We start from the raw sequence: 21045 nt of genomic DNA on the forward strand, positions 1-21045 counted from the left end.
AGGGATGGGATTTTGCTGGCATGTCAATGTCGTTTTTGCTGGTTTGGTGAATGGGATTCTTGAAACACAAGCCTTTTTGGATCAGACCATACATTTTGTTGCAGATTTCTTAAATATTACATTAAGATTTTAACCATTCTTTCAATGCAATCCCTAAAGTTAAGCTATTAGGTTGTTCTTGCCATTTCTCAACCGATTACAGCTCTTGAATGGATTTGGGTTGGTACAACCAGCTCCAGTGGCTGTGTTGGTGGGTGTACCCGCTCTCTTCCAAGTCTAACCCGATTCCTTGGTGAGGGATTGGAATCCTCTGTGGGGACCAACATGTTGAGTATGTAAAATCCACTCCGTCCATCAACTACTATCTTTGATTAGAGTCCCTGAGGGCAATAATTCTGCCAGACCCACAACTTAGGTGGGCCACACTGCAGGGAACAATGGAAATGGGTTGCCAACCGTTGGTTTGCCAGCAGGGCTACACCATTGTGCATCTTTCACCAAAATTAATCAGGTGTGACTCATCATGATGAATTGAAGATACTTACATAAATCAACATAATCAAAATTCAGGTGGGCCACACTGCATGAATTTAAAGGTTTCAGAAGAAATTTTATATTATTTCCATTGGTGTATTTATTGGATTGGTCTTTTCTGTGTTGTCACCTGATGAACAGAGTGAATTTCCCTATACAATGTGGTGGGGCCCACAGAGCTAGGTTGTTGTAGTCCCTAGGTGAGGTAGTTCCCCTAGGCCGTACCAAAGGAAGGTGTTTATACGTGAGATCTCCGCATTGGAATTGTAAAATTTAAAGTTTTTACTAAACGGATCATCGATCCAAAGAAAAAAGATCAACGGCTATTATCTAAACTTAGCCAGATTTGATGCATAAACGTCAGATCCAATCCATCCATCTCATAGTTCGCAGCATGAGGATCCTTGACATCAAATTTCAGGTCAACCCAACCTATGATGAATGAGATATGGCTCAATCAAGTTTTATACGATCTCAAACATCTGATCATACTCCAGTTGCCTTAGTATAGTCACATCAAACATATATTGTCCAAGACGCGTCCAAAGGTCAATGGTCTAGATGGGTCCAATCCAGACCCCACGATTTTTCTACGTTGCTTAATATAGGAGGCATCCAAGTGAAATTACAATTTTCAAATGTGGGCGTCCCTTGCCCACATGTGGACTTCCAAGCGTGTGACCCTCACTGGATCTAACCAAGCCTCTCGATTTTCTCCTCTTTCTCCCAACTGTAGATACCATAACTCTTCTTCAATGCACAAGCTGTCTTCATGGATGACTCGATTTAAAAGATTTAAATAAAAATTTACATAGAAATGATAGCCAATCCAAACCATCTATGAATCTAGATACACCAAGACGTAAAGAAATTTTTTTATAACTTAATTAGATATAGAATATAATTCTATTACATCCTATTCTCAAAAGAACTATTAAATCATCACCATTAATCAATCCAAACCATAAAAACTACATCATAAACCATGCTAGCCATTCATTTTTAGAAAAAAAAGAACAAAAAAAGAACAAAAAAAACATATCCCCATTTGCCGTAATTAGCCATTTATTCAATTTCCACTCGTTCATGATCCTATGAAATGAATTGAATAAATCTCTCAATTAGTACATTCATTTAAGCTAAAATTTGAACCATATATTCCTAAGGAAAACTCCTCCAATTTGACCAATTACAAGTCCAAACAGGTGTTGGGGGACCGCGGATGTAAATCCTGAATTCAGATCACATGACAATAAGCAAACACAAACAAAACATGTATACATATGCACGAATTTTATGTGAAAAAACTTTTACAGAAAAAACTCACTGCATAAAGCGACAATGATCACTATGAAAGTAATAAGTAGAAGAGATTAAAAAAATTTACAATTCAGAAAACACTCTTTTTCTCCTTTCCAAACCCTAGAAATATTTAAGTCCCGATTGGAATACCTTAATCCCACAATTACACTCATATATATTGCATAACACCCGAATTAAGAAACTAATAACGAAATTATGCAAAACTTTGCGCGCCATCGATCTAAGCATCAATCGATTGATATCGATTGGGCAGTCCTCGATCGATAGAGCGCCATATGTTTGATGACTCGAACATGCTAAAAAAGTGTCCAGAAAGTTTACAAGTATTTTTTGAATATTGACGATCAATTAACCTAATAGTTCGATCAATCGAGACTTTCCAAAATTATCTACAGACCAATCTGTATAATTCGGGGTGCTCTCGATTGATCGACCAGGGTGGTCAATCGATCGAAACCATGTTCCATGTATATATTGAAGACATCTAACAACAATCTCCACCATCCCTTCAATCTCCCTTCATGAACCATAACTCCATCTCTAATCACCTCCATCATATCTTCTCCATCACCGTCGTTTTTTGTGCACATTTCTTCTTCATCAACCTTTTACTAGACCCAAAGAAGTCGAGTTGAATAAAAACTTCTCCGTGGGAACCACCTTAGTAAGCATGTCTGTTGGATTTATGCTCATGTGGATCTTCTCGAGAGTGACATCGTCTTCCTCAAGTACTTGTTGGATAAAATAATGACGAATATCAATATGTTTAGTTCTAGAATGGTAAACCGAATTTTTTGCCAAATTGATCGCCCTTTCGTCGTCACAATTAACCGGCACGACCTCCTGTTGAAGCCCAAGTTTGTTCATCATTCGTCTTAACTAAACACCTTCCTTAAAAGCCTCCATCACTTTCATATAATCAGCTTCAGTTGTAGAAAGAAAAACCACAGACTGAAACTTCAACATTCAACTGATCTCTCCTCCCACTAATACAAACAAGTAACCAAAAGTCAACATTCTTTTATCTATATTCCGTGCGTAGTCTAAATCCACATAGCCTATTAAATTTTCCTTTGATTTCTAGAAAATTAAGATGTAGTCTGTTGTACCTTGTAGATAATGAAGTAGCTATTTCACTGCCTCTCAATGTTACTTGCTGGGATTTGACATGTATCTGCTTACAACACTGACTGCATGTGAAATATCTGGTCTTATAGAGAACATGGTATATATTAAACTGTCAACTACACTCAAATACAACACACGAGATATATTCCATTTTGCTTTATCTGTAATGGGGCATTGCTCTAAAGAAAGTTTAAAGTAAGCAACGTGGGGTGTGCTAACTGGCTTAGCCTTGTCCATCACAAACTTCACTAATATCTTCAAGGTACTCTGTCAGAGACATCTTCCTATTTTTGTGAATGTTAATACTGAGAATTTTCTTTGTAGCTCCCGAATCTTTCATTTTGAATGTCCTGATAACCGAGTTTTCGATATGTTGATTTCAGACATGCTTTAACTGACGATAAGCATATCATCAATATACAATATTGATAGAATAAAACATTCATCGCTTAGTGTCTTGAAGTAGACACAATGATCATATTCACTTTTGGTAAAATATTAACTCACCATGAAAGTATCAAATTTCTTATATTACTGCCTAAGCTACTGTTTCAGGCCGTACAACAACCTCCTTAATTTACAAACTTTATTCTCCGACCCATTTTTTTGGAACTCCTCTGATTGCTTAATGCAGACTCGATCTTCCAATTCCCCATGTAAGAAAGAAGTCTTAATATCCATCTATTCCGGTTCAATGTTGTATTGGGCAACTAGTGCCAACATAAGTCTAATAGATACTTACTTGACTACTGGCATGAATATCTCACTGAAGTCGATGCCTTCTTTTTTAGCATACCCTTTCACAACCAATCTTTCATTGTACCTACTATGTTTCTTCTTGTAAATCCACTTGGACCCAATCGCTTTACACCCAATAGGAAGCTCCATTCACTCCTACGTTTTGTTCTTCTACAAAGAGTCCATCTCGTCTTGCATTGCCGTTATCCACTTGTCAGAATTTGGATCATCCAGTGGTTCCTAAAAGGTAGACGGACCCTCTTCATCCATAATACTGGCAGATGCAATATTTGAGTAATTTCTATATCTCACCGGTAATCTACAACCTCTCGATAAATGTCTCCTCATAAGTGGTTGCTCTATCTGCTCATTTACCTCTTGTTGCGGCTCAACTCCATCCTGTATTTCACCCTTGTCGATTTCAATATCGATCACTACGGATTTTTTTAGTTTCTTATTTTCTCCCTTACGCAACAAAGAGTTTTCATCAAACCTGACGGCATAGCTAATCGTGATCTTTTATGTGATCTAATCATATAGCATGTATCCCTTCACACCATCACCATAGCAAATAAAGGTGCACTTTTTCGCCATTTGGTCTAGCTTATCTCTCTTAATTAATGGTACAAGCGAGTGAGCATTGCAACCAAATAATCGTAGCCCCGAGTAATCAACTTCCTTCTTTTCTCTCCTACTGAAGTGGAATTTCTCTAGCAATGTAACTAGGCACCTATAAGGGTTATTTTCACAAATAAAAAAGCCATGTGGGTGGAATTTTAACAAGATCCACCCCGTCCATCCACTATGTTGTCACATTTTAACCATTAAACCCAAAAAATGATAATCCAAAACTCAGGTAGGCCACACCATAGGAAACATTTGGAAAGGAATGCCTACCGTGGTGTTGATGTGTTATCCAATCCATTCATCCAATGAGCCTAATCATGATGAAAGAATTATCCAAAAATCATGGTATTCCAAGACTTGATTTGGCCATACCACTTAAATTTAGAGGTTTTAGGTATAACTCTATAGGATGGCCCACTTGAGAGTTAAATTAATTGATATTTTAAATGAAGGCTAAACAAGGTGTGATTTACCTTATCAACGGTGTAGATTACATGCACATTAAGTCTTTATGCCATATTTTTTAACTAAATCTTTTAAGTACCTAGGCGAGGTACCCCAGGTATTTTATGAATTTCCCTTTACTCGATCTCTCTCTACCTTTCTCTCCATGTTCGTGCCATACACCTTAGTTGTAAATAAAATAATAAAATTTTAAACTTCAATGGCCCACACAATGAAAACATATAAAAATCACAACTAAAATTAATAAATTCACTAAATATGACCACTGTTCACACCACAAGTATAGGGTTGTGATGTAGTAATAATCTCGGTAAGACCAAGGTCGAATCCACAGGGACTGAACCTTTTACGTTATCTAAAAGTAACTCGAACTAGAACCAGAATAAGATGTAATCTAAATCAGGTGAATATGAGTGAATAATGGTGAAATAGCAATCTAAAACTTATAGAATTCAAAGTTGGGGAACTAGGGATTCAGAGGATCCACCTGTAAAGATTAGGGAGATTTACGCTTGATTCATGAATTCAATTGGACTTTGAGTCTCATCTTCATCCAGTTGGAAGATATATCACTAAAGCTCGATCTGAACTTACTTTGATTTAGTTTTCAAGAGATGAGAGGTATGAGAATTAGAATGGATTCCATCACAAAACCATGCCCATGATACAAAGTAAATAACAGAATTAAACCAATCCACAACCAATCTGAAAGATGTACGAATGTTAACAAGGATTCCATCATCCAACTATGTCCAAGGGGCATTGGTGAACAACAGGTCTTCCTCACTTCACAATCAAATAATGAAAAGGAAATACTTGAAGTCATCGTAGATCTATTGTAATTTCAGTCACAACGAACTATTAAAAACTGAAAGCATTCCTATTAATCAAACTAGAATCAAAATCTGTTCAGTCTAACATGAATTAGAGCCGTAGGATCATTTCCATCACAGCACAAGCTTCACCTCTTAGCCCAAGCTAATAGGTTTAGCCCAACATGATGGGACTAGATCTCTCAAAAATAATCATAAATAAATATAATTAAAAAAACTAATAATTAAACAAATAAAGACTTTATAAAAAAAAAAACTCTCTCAAACTCTCTCTCTCTCTCTCTCACTGATGTACAGCTGGGGATTGAATGGATTCACTCTCTATCTTTTTTCTTTTTATAGCTGTGAAAGACGGTGGAGAAGTCGGCTGGAGTCGGTTTTAGCAGCCTCCGTGCGAAGAGGCGGTGGCTGCGTAAGGAGTTACGCACTCCTTTCATAGAAAAAGAGCCGTGCCCCCTGTTTTACGCAGCAAAGAACGGGAAGATCTACTCCACTTTCCTTCCTTTCTTTCCAAAGAAATAACGTCTCTTGGGATGTTTTTCGACGGCCTACATGATGAACGGATCAGATCTTCCATCAGATCAACGGCCATGATCGTGCAACGGCCAAAAATCGTCCATCGTCCGGCGTGAAAACAGGGCCTGCGCACTGATCGCGTTATGACGCTGGTGGGGCCCACTTCGCTATCTTTTTGAGAAATCCACACCGTCCACTGAATTATAATCGAAATTTAAGTCAAAAAAATATTGTTTTGGATTGCCCTTGATGCGGCCCACGGAATCTGTAAAGCCACCGTCCGTCTTCCGTTTGGACGATCGAAAATCGATCTCCGATGTCTTTTGAAATTAATTCATCTTGGATTTGAGCATAAGAATCTTGGGGTTTTAATGGACGGTCCGGATCGGACCTTCGGATCACGATGGTGGCCCACAACATCGCCCCACACGGACAGCGGACAGCTCTATTGTAACGAAAACGGAAAGTCCGTTTTAAGAAGGAGAGCTCGGGTCAGCGCGTCTCTCGATTCCGGTGCGCGGCCAGATTGCTTGTACATGGTGTACACGCACCACGGCGTGGGGTCCACTATAATGTTTACACGGAATCCGCTCCGTCCATTCATTTCTCCACATAATTTAAGGTGTTGATACCGAAATTGAAGCATTTCCAGATACCAGGCGGGCCCCAAATCAGGATTTTATGGGCTGATCTGTCCGTTGGGTCACTTTCAAAAGGATCTAATGTCACGCCCCAAACTCGGAAACCGGGCTCACAAAATTCCCGATCGCCGAATCCGGCGCCGACAGCCTCCGTAGAACCCCATTCTCGGACCCCGGCACCCATTCACCAGGTTCTGATCCTGGGATACTACAAGGAGGGTTTCAAATCATTAGTCTGATTCATAATGAGCATAACAAAAGCATAACCCACAAACAATAACCACAAGAACACCACCACAAAATCCACTATGATCAAAAACTTTTGAGTACAATACGGAAGAAAGGGAAAATACAATGTAATAAAAGAAACAAAACTCCAGAAGCTCGGCTGCACGCTCCAACTACAGCGAGACTATGGCTGCGATGTGTCCTGACGTCACCCGCACGCATCAATCGTGCATAAGCTATGGAAAGCTTAGAGGGTGGTGTAAGTGTGTGCGCAATATAAACGTGCTTAAAATACAAGGTCAGAGTGATGCAGAATCATGGTGATGAGCACATGAATGCAATCAGCCGTACCAAGGCTATGCGGTGCAAGATAGGAATGCTATCGGCCATAACACGGCCATGCGATGCGAGATGCAACTCAAGCATGCTAATCCTCATCATGTATCGGTACAGTTCTCATTCTGGATAATCACCGGGTCCAATACACTCCAAATGGCACTGTCGCTCTCCTAGCCACGATCCAAGTGAGCGTAAGAAACCTCACTATCCGCCCGACCAATAGTCCGCCAATACCTATCCAGCACGTCGATAGCGGACCCATTCGCGAGCTGGTCAAACTCACCTAGTATTGCCCCCTACCCTTGGGCGAGTAAGGCCACACCCCTTTCCAATCGACCACGACACGGTGGGAGACGCGGCCTCCGGTATTCGGCCCTCGTGCGCTCATATATCCACTCGGTCTCGACATTGGAGTCATCCTCGGTACCATCGGGTTTAGGGATTTTCACCAGGGGACATCTATGGTGCCCGTATGCTCGAACCAAATATTTTCGGTCTCGTATCTAGCCATCCACGATGTATCTGTGGAGGCTATGGCCCGATGTCGCTAGGGTATACAAGAACTACAATCACACAAATGCAAGTGCATGAATCATACTATCACTCATGCAAGTCCTGAATATACCATGCACTTATATGAGGCAACCCCGCCTATCAGGGAGCCCATAAACAGTCTATCCAAAGGTAAATGCTATGATCGGTCATTCCTCACATCAGGCATACATATGGTGCGAATGATCATGAATCATGCATCTATATTAAACATGTAATAAGAGATGGGTTCTAGGTATAATGGAGATGGGCATAGACGGCCTACTTACCATAATTTTGGGCCTATCAGTGGGCCTTAGGGATAGTTATAATGCGGACATTTAACCAACATTATCCATTCAATGTGGACATCAAACCAACATTGCTCCCAAGGCACGGCCTCCCATGAACCACATATTGTAATGGGCCTTTTGTACGTCTAATTGGGCCTTGACCCAAAGACCCAAATACATCAAATGGGCTACATAACATGAGCCCCATATCTATATCAAGGTGGGCCTCAATGGGCCTCTTAATATGGGTCTAGTACAAATCAAGGTGGGCCTCAACAAGGACCACTAATGCATGAAGATGGGCCTCCATAATGGGCCTTAAATTGTTTCCAAAATAGTTGGACAGTTGGATGAAACACATACATTATGATGGAGCCCACACTAATAAAGGGTGTGGTTTACCATTCTTACATAAGTGGGGCCCACCAAAATGCTCATTTTCCACCCAGCCTAAGGCCCAATATATTTTTTTTTATTTTCTACCCATCTAAGGCCCAACATAATGTTTATTTTCCACCCAACTGTTCATAGGGTCATATGGACCAGGGTAGAGCACATTATAATATTTATTTATCATCTAATCTATTCATAAGATCACGTGGGCCTGGATAGGGCCCACTGTAATGTTTGTTTTCCGTACAACACATTGATAGATCGTGTGGACGAGGGGCCACTGAAATGTTTATTTTCATCTAACCTGTTGATCAGGTCGCCCGGGCAGGGAGCCCACCAAAATGTTTATTTGACGTCTAACCCGTTATAGGGCCACCCGAATGGGGTGGACGTGGGGCCCATCAAAATGTGGTTCCCAGATCCAGCCCATCCATTATGTGTGTCCCACTTGGCTGAGGGTACAGACCAAGTTTCAGTCGCATCCAAATTTCAGGTAGGCCCCACCAACGATTTTATATATATTTTAGGCATGACTACACATGATTTTAAATGATGTGGCCCACCAGAGTTCCATATACAGCTGACTTTTGGCGTGGACGGATGAACTGTGGGGACCCATCAAATGCTCGGTGTTGATGATCGAAATTCATCACCGTGGGGGCCCACAGCTGGAGCCGTGAGGCCCCAGCGTCCGTCCGCCCGTCACTGCAGCTGCTGCTGCTTAAAAAAATGTTATTATTATATATATATATATATATTTTTGTTTTGGGGTCCACCGAGATGTGATTCACAATCCAGCCCACCCATTATGTGGGTCCCATATAAATGACCGTACAGACCAAGTTTCGGCAACATCCAAAACTCAGGTAGGCCCCACCAAGTGATCTTATATATTTTGACATGTCTTCACATGATTTTAAATGGTATGGCCCACATGAATTTCGTATAAGGCTGATTTTTTGAATGGCCCACGGCCAGGGAGGTGGGCAATGAATGGACGGTGTGGATGTGCAAAATACACATCATGGTGGGGCCCACGGCTGGACGTGGAACCAGTCCGTCCGTCCGTCCGCCCTCTGGCGTCCTGACAATGGCAGCAGCAGGCGCTGCTGCCTAGTTTGTTTTTTTTTTTTTTGAAAAAAATTAATTTTTTTGCAGAAACTCCTGTGTGGGGCCCGCATCGGATGAATCCACTCCAGCCATCGGATTCCATGGACCAAGACCGATCAAACGAGTCTAATATACGGCCTGCTTTTGACGAATTGAGGGATCTAGGGGGTTTTCAAGGGTGATATCGCTATTTCTTATGGTATGGCCCACCTGAGAACCAGATTACCCTCAAAGTTTGGCTCAACGCCTAAAATGAGCTGGAGAGGAAGATGGACGGATTGGATTGAGCACATACATCAAGGTGGGGCCTACATAGGTGGCCCACCCCAAGAAGGCAACTAACCCCTTTTTTTTGTGTTTGCTGGCACACATCCACGTCAGTGCACACACTTCACTTCCAACGTCCAGCGACCAACTCCTAATCTCATTGCTATGGTGGGTCCCACGTAGATGTGGCCCACCATCTTATATGTATATAATATATACTATATTATATATATGATACACATTATATTATACATATTTTATATAACATATATATATATATATATATATATATATATATATAGCATTGGGCCATCTAAACAATGGATGGGTGGATCATCACCTGCAATAGAGTGGGCCACACCATCTGATGTAGATGGACGGGGTAGATGTAACACATATTGGTGGGATCTACACCGTTACAAAGAAAGAAGGGAGAGAGATAGAGAGAGATATTTCGTGAGGTAGAGGAACCCCGCCACTATGGGCCCTCTAGATTAAATCACATACATCCAAATGGGTCCCACCAACAAGTGGGCCCTAAAATTTAAAATAATGACAATTCACCCACCTTATCTTCCTTTTCCTTGCTCCCTTGGACTCCTTAGCTCCTTACCTTCACTTTTAATGGAGGATGATGGGGGATTAATGATGTGGATGAGAGATGGGAGGGTGTAGATGGAAGATGGAAGGTGGGCCACACTTGAGAGGGAGAGAAAGCTTGGACGTGAGGGGGGTTGAGTTGCTTGGGAGAGATATGAGAAAATGAGAGAGAAATGAGAGGATGAGAGTGATATGAGGTGATGGAGTGATGGGTGTAATTAATGAAGCATGGGTTTGTTTGAAAAGTGTGTAAAAGAGGGATGGGTGAAGAGAGAGAGAGAGTTGACTTTGGAGAAAGAGGGATGGGTTGTTGTACTTGATGTATGGGATGCATTTATGGTTGATTGATGGGAATAATTGTGTAGAGATTCCCTCGAAATTCGTAACGCGCGGTGTTTCTTCGGAATAAACGCTAATCGGCATCTTCTTGCCTGGGTATCGGTTCGGTGCGCAAGTCACGGCGTTGGAACCGCGGCGACGACGCGGTCGCTATGATAAAACTTTCGGATCAAGCCGACGTCGGTGCGCGGGACCTGGCCTAGGATCGTGCGCAAACACCGAATACGGTGCGAAGGTTGCCGGAATTTAACCGGAAGGACCGCGGAAGCTAATGAAATGGTACGGATTAGGACACGGGTCTTACATCTAATAGCTGAAATTTTATGTATACGATTAATTTATGGTCCTCAATCTATATATGAAGTTTCGAGCTGAACAGATGGTGGGAACCCTGTGATCTTGCATTCTGTACGACTTTCAGGCCTCTTTAGTGTGACACATGTGATTTTCTTGAATCTCGGCCATGTAAAATCATCGATCTCGGTCCCCTGGAGTTCATCCCTTATCTTGGTGATTTTTAAGCATTAAATCATGCTTTTAGCATCCTTTTTAGTCCATGTTCGTAAATTCACTCTGCATCACAAACACGATTAAAATAAGGTTTTAAATGGTATCATGTTCGTAAAATCAGGTAATAATTGGGGTCTAATATGCAATATTTTACCCTCAACACAACTCCCAACTAGCATTTTGCTAGTCCCAAGCAAAGTATGCGAAAAATAAATTGAGAATTACAGGATAATTTCTAAAAAGTCGAGTGATTTTGAGAAACAATCCAGATACTAGAAGTCTAAGATTCATGAATGTTGGGTAGTACCTTCTCCTAGACTTAAGCGCACAGTAAACTTCATAATCAAGTTCGAAGTATTAATCCATTGATTAGAAAAAATTCTAAACATTAAGATCCATGAATGTATAGTGTAATCTCGGCTTTAACAACAGTAAGATTCAATTCATTATTTCATAATATCATTGGTAACCAACAAGAGCACTCAGGACAACCAAAACCTTAACCAAAACTTGCCTCGCAGATCATCCTTTCATTCTACCAACTTTCGATTTTTCCATTAAAAATAACGCCAAAGAGGGGAATTAAATCCTCACCTTTAGGGAGCAAACCCATGGTGAAGACCAGTCGTCCAACCCTTTTCGAATGTCATCCTTAGGGAATCGAACCTTCACCTATAGGGAGCAAACCTATGGTGAACATTCGCCCAACCCTTTCAGTTCTTCTTTATAAGTATGATGGACAAACTCCCTATGTTGGTTCCTTTCATGCTTAGTGATTACCAAATTAACCCTTTAATATCGAACTGAAACCTTAATGTGAGTGTAAGCGAGATGTGACATGTGAAATTATGACCCAATTAATGTTTAAAACTTCTAATCATGGATTGATAATTCGAACTCAACTATGGAATGTATCAGACAGCTAAATCTAAGAAACGTAAATCCCCTACACTCCGTATCTTATAATTTTAAATCAATGATGATCGTCAAAATCACTTCAAATTCACAAGAATTTTCAAAAAATTTTGAAAAATTTTCACAACTTTTGGTTAAGACCGAGAAAACACTGATTAGGTGACCCAATCGCCCACTCCCAACCAAAAATTTACATTGTCCTCAATATAAAAGAAATAAGCATGCAATGCACATGGAACAACGAAAGTAAAAGAGGAGTGATGGAAAGATAATACCTGAACGAAAGAATCAAGAGGCTTTCCAAATATATCAGCGTAAGAGTGGGTCGACACAAGAGAGAAACCAACAAAAGCAAATTATCCTAAAACAATGTAGAAAGCAAACTAACCTAATAGTATAAAACCGACTAACCTAGAATAATATAAAGCAAACTACCCTAGTCCTATGAAAGTAGTAAACTTACCTATACCTCCGTCAGACTAGGAGATCAATCCTGGTAAACAGGATCATTCAGAGGCATGGGCATATCCTCTGAATCAAATTTCTCGACAAATGGCTTTAGATGTCCATTTACTTTAAAGTCATAGCCATTGTCTGGATTCCGAATCTCGATAGAACCATGAGGATAAACATTGATAACGGTGAAAGGGCTGGTCCAACGAGATCGGATCTTACCCGAAAACAGATGCAATCGAGAATTATATAAAAGGGTTTTCTGACCTGGCATGAATGATTTTCGCAGAATGTGTTGGTCATGAAACGCTTTCATCATATTCTTGAAAATTCTTGAGTTATCGTACGCATCATTCGGGATTTCTTCGAGTTCATTCAACTGAAATTTGCATAGCAAGCCAGCATTGTCCAGATTGAAATTCAGATTTTTAATCACCCAGTAGGCTTTATGTTCCAACTCCACAGGCAAGTGGCAAGCCTTCCCATAGACAAGTTGTGACATCTCAGAAAAATCTGTATAAAGGCCCGAGTACCACCTTAGCCAGAATTCCCTAAGGACCGTAATCTGTAGAAATTAGACGAAAATTAATTAGATATTAAACTAAATTAATTAGTGAATTAGCCTGAACTACTATCTATACAAACGGTAGAACTCAAAACTATCAAAATCACTGACTCAACATTACTTAAAAACCTAGGAGAAATCCCAAAAGCCAGTTGCTCTCGGGAGTGCGTTGAAACTCTGAATCGGACCTGGACAGCACGTCGAAAGTCCGATGACTGTGAAACTATAGGTTATGTCTACCTTACTGGGCTTGACAACCATCATGGAAATAGAGCCCGAATAGTGCCCACAAAAGCACAACTTGAGCCCTGAGCGAAGTGTGTGAGAAACACGAATATCCTAGAAAAATGCATTGAAACTTAAGTGAATTGGGTCATTAGCTTGCGGGCGAAATTGAAGATTTCAGACCGTCAGTTTTTTACCTAACCTCACCCATGGATCAGGAAAATTTTCCTGTACATATCGATATACTTGTGTCCCTGATCGAGTGACAACGACTGTTGATCTGATACAAGTCCGTCACGGTTGATCGGCCTATCCCAATGAGCTGAAATCACATCCTAGCCTAGATCCATTGTCAGGGAACTTAATCTGTGACATAGACAGGTAATGGACCTCCAGAAGTGTCCCGTCTGCCCGAAACAGACACCCTTTGGCTATAACCTAAGTATATCATGGCCCTGGGGCCATTGACATCAATTCAGGGCCTATATAATGCCTTTAAACCAGCCCACGCCTCTCTCATACGAATTTGCTCCAAACCCTAGGAGAGAGAAGAGAGAAGAAAAGAAAAGAGTGTGGAGAGAAGAGAAAGATTTGGACATCGTGGCAGTGTTTCTCTCCCATGACTACATGCACTAGATCGCCTTTCCACGTCGCTACACGACTTGTTCAACTACAATTTGGGTAAGAAATCTTAACCATGATCTTGATTTAGCAATCCAAATAGAGAGATCAACGAAATAGCTAACCTATTTCAATGATTAGGAACTCGTTGTGCTGTATTCGGGAACGTAGGATTCGAACCGAGTTCGAAATGAGTATTTCGACGATAGGTGCCGACGATAAACATTTAGGTTATGGTTTTCAAGGCTTTCAATGTCAGTAATGATTTATGTCTGACTTGATTGCTACCATATGATATTAGTTATGGCGTTTTTGATAAATCATACATGTGTGAACTATGCTGAATATAAGATGCATTCTATGTATTTATTGAAATGCTTGAATGAATATGAAATTGTGATTTGTGCTTGACATGACTATAAATCTAGGATTCATGTTTTTCGTGTGTACCATGATCTATTTGTGCAATAAATTATGATAGTTCATGTCGTAACTAATCTAGTCTATGTATTTAGTAATGTGTAGTCTAAGTGTTTGATAAAATGTCGGAATGAGAAATTGTAGATGAATTATATTTAATAAGGGTATTGAGATAGGATTTTCAATTACCTTATCTATATGTAGAGTTTCCTTCATGCAATCTTAATTTCAACTACACAATTTATGGATGAAATGCAATATTTTGTAACATGTTCAATGTGTTCGATGAAATGCTCAAATGAGAATCTTTATTGAAATGTTTGTTAAATGCTGATATGCTTATCACATGAAGCTATCTATTACATCTGAGTAAGACTGGGACTACCACGTGGTCCAGGCAATTGGTAACAGTTCCCGTTTGAGTGGCTGAATTAGTCTCATCACATTTGATGAGTTTGGTGAATCCGAGTCGCACGATGATTGTCGACAGTGGTTAGGCTACGTGGGTGCTTATGCGCTACATGTCGATTAATTCGGCATGCGCTCGTACCAATCAAACTTGTGTAATAAATCAATTGGCCTATTGTGTGTTTACCATATATGGACATCACTAGTTGAATCTAAGGTACCACCTTCCAATGAAAAGACCAAATTCAATCATGGTACCATAATCCGCTAAGACTCATAAGCCGGACATAGTGGTATGGGACACCGTGGTCGAGATACCAGCCTGCACTGGGGTGACGAGCCTCCCCGTAGTGACCAGTGAGCAATCCAAAACTCGTGAGCTGAAAACGGTGGCATGAGACACTGTATTCGAGCTGTCGGCCTATGCTGAGGTGACGAGCCTCCCCATAGTGACCTCGAGTATAAACACTTGATTTTTCCTATCTACTGCTATCATTAGGGGTGATGCCCTACAACTTGCCTATTGTATGTGATTAACTAGGATTCGACCATAGATGGATCTCCGTTTGGGGTTAGTGATGTAAAGGGAGGTGTCTTAGCTTCCCAAATCTGCTGTATGAATAAGCCTAATTAAATACTTAGCTAACACGACCATGCACCGCATTGCATGTGTTTTGGCATTGAAGGGCACGTTTAGGGAGTTTGTCATACGTGAATGGTTGATGGAGTCGCTTGTGAGGGAGCTTCATGCGAGGGCATGCATCATTACAGTATATCATCCCTGCATTAACAAGAGTACTTGGGATATAATTGTTGTACTGCTTTATCATTACTGCTTGACTGAATTGATAATATGTTAATTAACCTTTGCCTTATAATACCACTGAGTTGATCACTCACTCCCACTCTGGGATGGTGTTTTAAAACACCAACCAGACTCTGTTATAGATGCAGGTGATGACGGAGTCTATGCATCTGAGATGGACTTCTTTGACGAGAAGGAGGAGTTCTCCTATGTACAGCTATCATGCGGGTCTACGTAGACCATGCACTGATCGACAGGATCACAGGAATTATATAGATTAGTCGGACATTCACATTTTGACATTTTGTATACTTCGAAACAAAACATGTATATATTCAGCCCGGTAGCACCCTCATACTCTGGAGGTTATGAAACACGTATATACTTTATATATTTATCTCAGTCTTCCGCTTGCTTAATTATATTAACTCTGGAGTATGATATGCTGATTTAGTATAATCCTTCTCATGTTTAATGCAGTAATATGGACAATATTTAAACATCATTATCTATGTTACATAAGTGATGCGTTGGATCTCGAGAGTTGAGCTTTGCTTGACCCTCAAAATTTGGGGCGTTACACAAGTCTAAAGGGAGACATTCCAATAGGAGTTTTAAAAGCAGTACAGTAAGCCCATAAGGCATCGGTCAATCGGATTGACCAATCCTTACGGTCAAGGTTAACCGTTTTCTCCAAAATGTGTTTGATCTCTCTATTGGAAATCTCAGCTTGTCCACTTGTCTATGAGTGGTATGGAGTACTCACCATATGAGAGATACCATATTTCTTAATTTGACTCTCAAATGATCTATTACAAAAGTGTGAGCCCCCATCACTAATGATGGCTCGAGTCATTCCGAATCAGGAAATGATGTTCTCTTTTAGGAATTTAATAACCGTGGGATGGTCATTATTCCAACACGGAATCACTTCAACTCATTTAGTGACATAATCTACAGCGAGCAAAATATATAAATTCCCAAAATATTGGGGGAATGGTCCCATGAAATCGATGTCCCAGCAATCAAATGCCTCTATGATAAGAATGGGATTCAAGGACATCATATTTCGATGGGACAATGCTCCCAATTTTTTACAGCACTCACAAGCTTTACAAAACTCATGAGTGTCCCTGAACATAGTAGGCCAGTAAAAACTATACTGCAGAATCTTGACCGTGGTCTTTTTAGCAGAAAAGTGACCACCACAGGCCTATGAATGACAGAAGGAGATGACACTCTGATATTCATCGTCTAGCACGCATCTCCTTAAGATTTAGTCTGGGCAATATTTAAACAAATATGGATCGTCCCAGAAAAAATTGCGTACCTCGGTATAAAATTTCTTCTTATCTTGCGCAATCTAATGTGTCGGTATGAAACCTATGGTAAGATAATTAGCGATATAAGCGAACCAAGGTGAATGGGAGACTGTGAACAACTGTTCATCAAGGAACATGTTATTGACATGTGTCATCTCAAGGGAATCAAAGGGATTAAGGCGAGAAAGATGGTCAGTTACTACGTTCTCTAATCCCTTTTTATCTTTTATTTCTAGGTCAAATTCTTGGAGTAGAAGGATCTATCTTATCAGGCGAGGCTTAGCATTATTCTTATTAAGAAGATACTTAAGCGCCGCATGATTTGTGTAAATGATGATCTTGGATCCGATCAAGTAAGACCTAAATTTGTCCAAAGTGAATACCACGGCTAAGAGTTCTTTTTTCATAGTCGAGTAGTTTACTTGGGTGAGATTTAGAGTCTTACTTGCATAATGAATAACGTAGGGTTTCTTATCTTTTCTCTGGCCTAGAACCGCCCCAAGTGCATAATCAGACGCATCGCACATAAGTTCAAAAGGAATGCTCCAGTCTGTTGGCTGTATGATAGGTGCACTGGTCAACATGCCTTGAAGCTTAGTGAAAGCTTCCTGACATGACTCAGTCCACTCGTATGATGCATCCTTTTGAAGTATATTACATAGAGGACGAGAGATGAGACTAAAGTCCTTTATGAATCTTCTATAAAACCTGGCGTGTCTTAAGAAGGATCGCACATCCCGTATGTTCTTGGGTGGAGGTAGGTTAGAGATAAGATCGATTTCTGCCTTATCCACCTCCATTCCTTTGGACGAGATAATATGTCCAAGGACAATTCCCTTATGAACCATGAAATGACACTTCTCCCAATTAAGTATCAAGTTCTTTTCTTCACATCTTTTCAGCACACATTTAAGACTTTCTAAGCACTCGCTGAAAGATGGACCGAAGACAGAGAAATCGTTCATGAAGACCTTTAAATATTGCCCCACCATGTCAAAAAAGATACTCATCATACATCGTTGAAAGGTGACATGGGCATTACATAGTCCGAATGGCATCCTTTGGTAAGCAAAGGTGTCATAGGGACATGTAAATGTGATCTTTTCCTGATCTTCAGGGGCTATCTCTATCTGATTATAGCCCGAATACCCGTCAAAGAAATAATAATAGGAATGACCAGCTATCCTTTCCAAGATCTGATCAATGAAGGGAAAAGAAAAGTGGTAATTCCTCGTGACGGTATTCAACTTCCTATAGTCAATTCACATTTTCCAACCAGTAGTTACTTTAGTTGGCACGAGTTCATTATTGGTATTGGCTATGATGGTGATTCCGGACTTCTTAGGAACCACCTAGTTGGACTCACCCATTGACTATCAGATATAGGGTATATGATACCCACATCTAATAGTTTAAGAACCTCGGCCTTAACCACTTCTTTCATGTTTCGATTTAATCTACGTTGTGATTGCCGAGAGGTCTTCGCATTATCCTCAAGATAAATGTGGTGAGTACAAATCGAGGAGTCAACTCCCTTGAGGTCTGCAATCGTCCATTCAAGGGCTCCCTTATGCTCAATGAGAGTAGATATGACCATACTCTCCTATTCTTTCTCCAAGTGGGCAGAAATCATCACCAGATATGTCTTATTTTGACCTAAATATGCATATTTCAAATCAGAGGGTAAAGATTTTATGTCAAGCTTTAGTGGCTTGAGGTTAGACGGTAGGGCACTTCATCAGTTTGAGGCAACTCTTCAAATTGTGGCCTCCACCGGTTAACTTCAAGTATCGATACAGCATCCAGCATGGCACACATCTCCCTAAACATGTCATCATCAAATCATGGGAGTGGGCCAGGCACGTCTCTACAGGGTCAGAGGATAAAGTCAAAGGTGTCCTATCATCCCCGAAAGTGTCAATCATGTTAATATCGTGGAAATCATCATCATCCTCTAACCGTCTACCTGTATTGAAAAATATGTTTGACTCCAATGTCATATTCCTGAAAGACATAGTCATAACACCATTCTTGCAATTGATAATTGCATTTGAAGTGGTAAGGAATGGGTGACCAAGAATGACAGGAATCTGAGTGCTCATGTTACTGATGGGTTCGGTATCCAGGATGATAAAATCTATAGGGTAGTAAAATCTATCGACTTGGACCAACACATCCTCAATTATCCCTCTTGGTATACGAATAGAGCGATCAGCAAGTTGTAGTGTAGTTAGGGTGGGTTTTAATTCACCCAAACCTAACTGTTTGTATACCAAGTAGGGAATCAGATTGACGCTCACTCCTAAATCAAGAAGTGCATGCTCAATTCGATAGTTCCCGATTACACATGATATGGTTGGGTTACCAGGATCCTTAAATTTCTACAGCACATCTTGCTTTAGGATGGCACTCACTTTCTCAGTCAAGAAGATTTTCTTTTGAATATTCTGTCGTCTTTTGGTCGTACACAAATCTTTCAGGAATTTAGCATATAAAGGTATTTGTTTTACGACATCAAGTAGAGGAATGTTGACCTTCATTTGTTTCAACACCTCTATAATATCCTGAGAGTTAAAGAGAGGTTTTGTTGCAACCAACCGTTGGGGAAATAGAGTAATAGGCTTCTCTTGAAGTTCCGGTTCTACATCTGGTGGGACATAAGTAGATCCATTTTCTTTGTCCACTTTCGAGTCCTTAGGCTTTTCAGCCCTAACTGGAATGGTTTTGTCAATAATCTTCCTACTCCTAAGAGTGGTAATGGATTTAGCTTGTTCAATCTGATTTGAAGAGCTAAGGTCACTTATTTTATATTGCAGTTTGGGATTGGGGAGAGGTTGAGCAGGAAGCATCCCCATTCCTCCACTTGTTAATTGTGACTCTATCCTTTGAATAGACGACGCAAGCGTTCCTAATACTGTATGGATATTATGGAACGCTTGTGCCGAATTCTGATTAAGTAGCCCTTATTCTCAAATATGTTTTTGAACTAGATCCTCTTGAGGTTTCTCTTGATTTGGAGTTTGATTGAAGAAACCTTAAGGAGTAGTCGTTTATCCATTCCTCTAACTGAAGTTTGGATGATTTCTCTAACCGGGATTGTATGTATTAGAGGTAGGTCCATTGAAAGGTCTTCAATAATTATTTACGGCATTGGATTGCTCAGTCAGTACCTCTTGAAAGGCAGATATAGTTGGACATTTTCAGTTGTGTGACTGTTACAACCACAAATACTACTAACAACTTTTTTACCCTTATCCTTCTTTGATTCCATGGCCTCGAATTTCTTTATGAGATTAGCCACTTTAGCATTGATATCATTGTCCTCTTTCAGAAGGTATGCTCCGCCCCTTTCCTTTGATTGAGTGGGCCTAAAAGTGGTACTCGATTTTGGGTATGTGTCCCATGGTTGTACATTTTCAGCAAGTCTATCCAAGTAATCCCACACATCATTGACATTTTTATTCATAAATTCTCCATTACACATTGTCTCAACCAATTGACGCATGGAAGATGTCAGTCCATTATAAAAAAAAGTATGTAATACGCCATATTTCAAAACCGTGTTGTGGGCATGAATTGACAAGATTCTTGAACCTTTCCTAACATTAGAAGAATGTTTCATCTTCCTTTTGAGCAAAGTTCATGATTGATTTTCTAAGGGTGTTCATTTTATGATGTGGAAAGAATTTCTTTATGAACTCCCTTTGCATATCATTTCTTGTGCCAATAGATCTAGGTCGTTGTGAATGCAACCATGTCTTAACTTTTTCTTTCAAAGAAAATGAAAGAGTTTCAATCTGACCATATCCTTAGACACGTTTGGAAAATATAAAGTAGCTATGATCTCATCAAACTCTTTCAGATGTAAATATGGATTTTCTGATTCAATCTCATGA

General features: G+C 40.2%; 1 non-coding gene across 1 annotated transcript; it reads left to right on the top strand.

Annotated features, from left to right (window-relative positions):
• Positions 1-20704: 20704 nt before the first annotated feature.
• Positions 20705-20811, top strand: LOC131241807 (small nucleolar RNA R71). Its single transcript, XR_009169376.1, has one exon. It is a non-coding gene; the product is annotated as a small nucleolar RNA R71 (small nucleolar RNA).
• Positions 20812-21045: the final 234 nt, after the last annotated feature.

The sequence above is a fragment of the Magnolia sinica genome, chromosome 3, assembly GCF_029962835.1.
Source record: "Magnolia sinica isolate HGM2019 chromosome 3, MsV1, whole genome shotgun sequence".
NCBI classification, from domain to species: Eukaryota; Viridiplantae; Streptophyta; class Magnoliopsida; order Magnoliales; family Magnoliaceae; genus Magnolia; species Magnolia sinica.